This window comes from Mauremys mutica, chromosome 6, assembly GCF_020497125.1.
Source record: "Mauremys mutica isolate MM-2020 ecotype Southern chromosome 6, ASM2049712v1, whole genome shotgun sequence".
NCBI classification, from domain to species: Eukaryota; Metazoa; Chordata; order Testudines; family Geoemydidae; genus Mauremys; species Mauremys mutica.
In genome coordinates, this window is record NC_059077.1 from 28,557,431 (window position 1) to 28,562,364 (window position 4,934).

General features: G+C 46.5%; 1 long non-coding RNA gene across 1 annotated transcript; it reads left to right on the forward strand.

Annotated features, from left to right (window-relative positions):
* The first annotated feature begins 1,661 nt into the window (after positions 1 to 1,661).
* LOC123372762 lies at positions 1,662 to 4,667 on the forward strand. The gene is made up of 3 exons (XR_006580438.1): positions 1,662 to 1,682; positions 3,541 to 3,632; positions 4,583 to 4,667. It is a non-coding gene; the product is annotated as an uncharacterized LOC123372762 (long non-coding RNA).
* The last annotated feature ends 267 nt before the right edge of the window (positions 4,668 to 4,934 follow it).

A 4,934-nucleotide genomic window follows, 5' to 3' on the forward strand; every position in this document is an offset into this window, starting at 1 on the left:
GAGCCCCTGCCCCCCCCTACCTGTCGCTGGGTCCCCTTTTGTCACCACTCCCAACCAGTCAGCGGACGGGGAGGCGGGTGGTGCTGGCGCATGGTGTGAGAACGTGACGCGGCCTGGGCAGATTGCTGTCCACCAATGGGAGCGCGGCTCAGGGAGAGGCCGCCCAGTGGGAACTCCGCGCAGGGCCCAGCTGACCAATGGGAGGCGTGCTGCCGACTACGGGTAAGGGTAGTGTGGCCGCGCGGGTCCCTGGCGCACAGAGGAGGATGTTACCTAGCAACGGGAGTGAGTCTCAGCCCAGGCAGAGGGAAACCAGAGCCTCATGTTACCTTAAGGGGAGAGGCGCGCCCCTGGGGGGGGGGGGGGGCTAGGGGAGCTCTGGGGTGCCAGAGCAGGGCCCTGGGTGGAGAGAGGCTGCTATGGGGGAAAAGGGGAAAGACATAAAGGTGGACAGGGTCAGGAAGTGGCAGGCAGGGGGATGGATGGAGGTTCTCATGGAGATGGATGGGGCACAGGCTTCCTTAGGGAAGGGATGGACCAGGGACTCCCAAAGGCAAGAGGAATAGCAGTGGGTGGAGGAGGAGGCAGGTGCCAAGCATAATTTCTGTGAGTTTAACATTAGGGTCATTAGGCACCTAAATGCCCTAAATCTCATCGGCACCTAAGTACCCGTTTCGATCTGCAGAACCCCTGCCGAACCCTGTTGGTGCCTAAAAATACTCAGAGTCTAAGTTTTTCAGAGTAAAGGTTCCCTAAGTGTTTATGTTCTTGCCTCTGGGCCTGCCTACTGCTGCTTCCCTTAGGCATCCAAATGCCTAGATCCCTGCCTAAGCCCCAAAGTAATTTACAAACTGGGGGAAGACAGGCATTGGCAGCCTAACTCACGTGCAAGGCCCAATCTGACATGCTTAGAGGTTACCTATCAGGTCAGCACTCAGCCATAATACTAGGGTGGAGAAGAGGTGGTGCACATACCATAACCAACAGTTAGAGCATTTACTGGGAATGTGGGAAACCCAAGTTTAATTCTGCCCTTCTCTGCCTGAAGGTGTGAAAGGATTTGAACTAGCAGTCACCTGCTGCACTGTTTAAAAGTGCTGTCTAACCACTGAGCTATGGGATATTCTAATGTAGCATTCCCTCAGTCCCTCCTGTTGAAGCTGTTGCACTCTGGATATATAATGAAAGAATGATTGGAACAGGGGGACTGGACCCTGGGTCTCCCAACTCCCTGATGAACTACAGAGTCACGTTCTCTCCCAATGACTGATCCACTGTGGATAAATACTTAAAGAATCATTAGGCTAGAGAGAGAATGACTCCCAACTTTTGCATCAGAGGTAAACATCCATGCAAGATTCAGAATTTGTAATACCGCTCTTCCCACATAAATTGCATATCACCTAGCTGTTGCACTAATATTTTTTCCAAATGCAATCTTCTGGTTCTTTAGTCCAAGAACTGAAAACAACTGAGGTGAAAGCTCACTGTGACACTAAGGACCCCTGTATTCACACCCAACATGCTGTTGTAATAATCTTTGTACAAAATATGCCTTGTGTGGTATCATTTGAAAACTAACAACTCACTGATCATTAATATTCTTTCATGATGTACATACATGGTGGGTCTCAAGAGTTATGGAATATGCTGAAATTATGACTGAAGTGTGCGTAAACCAGGTATGTCAGGGGGAGCTGGTAAACAGGTCTGTACTAAACAAAGACACGTGTTTTCCCCAGCTAGGAGTTGCTTCCAAAGTATTTTGAAGGACAAGGAGAATGTACTTACATATCATGTAAACAGACCCATCAAGCTAACAAGGGACGGAGGCAAACCTCAAACTAACACATGGAGGAAAAGACAGCATGGCGTCTACACCCAGCAGGAGAGAGAAAAGCTTGGTCTGGGTTTTACTTTTCAAATAATGCATTGCAAAGGTTTCCCGGTCTAAAAAGACAGGGGAGGGCTGAACCTCAACTGATAAATGATTGTATACAATATTACTGAATTTATATAATTTTAAGCCAGAGTTGGGCTGTAGGCAGGCGCCTGGGGTCAGAGCTGTTGCACTAGGACTATCTGGCATAGGGTTGCCAACCCTCCCAGTTTCACCAGGAGGGTCCTGGAATCAGGCTCTATCTCCTGCTACTGATGCCAAACCGGGAGATTTTAGGCTGCTAAAAGTCCAGCAGCACAGCAGAGGTAAAGCCTGCCTGTCCTGGCCCCGCACCGTTCCCGGAAGCGGGTGGCACGCCCCTGTGGGGGGACCAGAGGTCTCCGCGCACTCCCCAAGTGCCGACTCCACAGCTCCCATTGGCCGGGAACTGTGGCCAGTGGGAGCTGCAGGGGCGGTGCCTGCAGGCAGGGGCAGTACGTGGAGCCCCATGCTCCCCTTTGCCCCCCCAGGGGCTGCAGGGACATGCTGGCTGCTTCCGGGAGCAGCACGTGGACGGGGCAGTGCATGAAGCCTCCTGGCCCCACTTACCTCAGGTGGCTCCCAGGCAGCAGCACAGCGGGGCTAAGGCAGGCTCTGCCCCAGGCTCAGCCCAGAGCCCCCTCTCACACTCCAAACCCCTTTGCCCCAGCCCAGAGCCACACCTCCTGCATCCCTGCCCCAGCCTGGTGATAGTGAATGAGGGTGGGTGAGAGCAAGTGACGGAGAGAGGGGGTATGGAGTGAGCAGGGCGGGGGCCTCGGAGAAGGGGCGGCACCTAAGGGAAGGGAGCAGAACAAGGTTGTTTGGGTTTGTGTGATTAGACAGTTGGCAACCCTAGTCTGGCACTCCACCACTCATCCTGGTAGGCTGGTAGTGAGCAGCCCAGGTTGGGAGCTACAGCAGCAAAGCATTGTGTAGCACCCAGGGTTACAGGGCAATTGTTGACACAATCCCTCACTGGTCTGGGTTACACCTTGCACCCAGCTCTGTGACATTCACACAGAACTTTTCTATTTTCTGTAGGTTCCTTTGGTGGACTTAGTTCACACTCATTGTATGGAGAAGATCAAATTCCATTTTTAATTATGCTCCATAAATAGGTAAAAAATAGAAACTTTCATTCAAAAAATAGTTTAGATCAGGGGTCGGCAACCTTTCAGAAGTAGTGTGCCGAGTCTTAGTTTATTCACTCTAATTTAAGGTTTTGTGTGCCAGTAATACATTTTAGTGTTTTTAGAAGGTCTCTTTCTATAAGTCTATAATATATAATTAAACTATTGTTGTATGTAAAGTAAATAAGGTTTTTAAAATGTTTAAGAAGCTTCATTTAAAATTAAATTAAAATGCAGAGCCCCCCGGACTGGTGGCCAGGACCCGGGCAGCATGAGTGCCACTGAAAATTAACTCGCGTGCTGCCTTCAGCATGAGTGCCATAGGTTGCCTACACCTGGTTTAGATTCTGAAAACGCCATGCAGACCACAGATATATCTTGCAGGTTGTATTATACCTACAGGCTATATGTTTGACAGCTCTGTTTTAGTTACTTCTGAGAGGATGACTGCCTAGTCAGAAACATTAATTTTTTCCATACTTTGTTTAGCTTTTAAAAAAGGAAAAAAGGAAACCTGTTTTTTTCAGCCTGGACTTCAAAAGTTGTGCCTACTTCAGCATCTCATCATATACTTCAGTAATGTAGGTTCCTTCACTTTCAAACACTTTAACTGATATGGTTACAACTTCTCATGTACCTGTGCAAAAAAACCATTAGACATTCAGCAAGAGTAGAGTAGTTGTCATCGTTGAATTCAAGGAGAGAGAATGATGCTTTTTTGCAATTCATGGATGCATTGCCAGTAATATGTGCAGTTTTGTTGTGCAGTTTTAAGGATTTTCTTTTCCAGTTTGGGTCGAATCTTTATGGATTTCATTTGAAAGAGGTGTTTTCAATGTGAGATAGGGAGCTGGGTGCCAAGTAATTTCAGCTCAAAAAGACTAAAGTTACAACCTAGACCAAGAGGAACAGAGATCAGGAAGTCCAAATTATTAATAATTGTTTTTCTGCTATAAGTTTCTTTCTATGCCTTCGGGGCTGCCATGACTTAAGCAAGCAAGAGAACTCGAAGTTATTTATTATATTTAATTTATTTTGTAAATAAATTAATAAAACCAGGAAATTGAACAGTGTTAGTTCAGTTAAACTTTTTCTATTGTCACTCTTGAACTTCAACTAAAATTACACCCAGCTGCCATTGGGAAACTTTTTCAGAAATAGTAGTTAATTATATAAAAAAAACAATAGGTGGATCCTGTAATAGATTATTACAGTTGATTGATGAGGAAATACAGTGTTACTAAATTTTACACTACAAGAAAATTTCAATATCTAATTACAGTCAGTTTCAGTAACAAAAACTTAGCCAAACCCTTGGCAGCTGTATTGCAAGATTTCATCTCATCATTTTAGGTGGTGTCTTTTTGCAGCTGTGATAAATTTGGCCTACAGATTCCAAAAGAGACGGGAAGTCCAAATTATGTTCAATTTACAAATGTAAAGGTGCCTGTTTTTTTTAAATTTAATTGTAATTTAATCATGTAAATTCATGGTATCTGAACATCAAACTGGATTCTTTCTTGCTCCCCAGTAATACAAGAACAGATGTACAAAGGGACTTGAGAGCCTAAAGCCCAGTTTTAGACACCTGTGTGTGTACAACAACCGCTTTTCCACTGCCACCTCACCCTATAGGTATGTGAACTCACTCAGTGCTTACATTTTCACTGTAAAAGTTCTCTGGGTTTCTGTCACTGGGCATGTGCATTGCTGCTTCAGGCAGGAGCGTGGGCACCAGTCTCATGCCTAGGTCCCAGCACATTTCTCAAACCAGGTGAAGATAAGCATTACGCCACCTAGCTTGCCTGCAGGGTAGGTTTTGCTCAGAGCATACCTAACTCCACACAAAATGGCCACTGGGGATGAGGGCCATCCATATAACC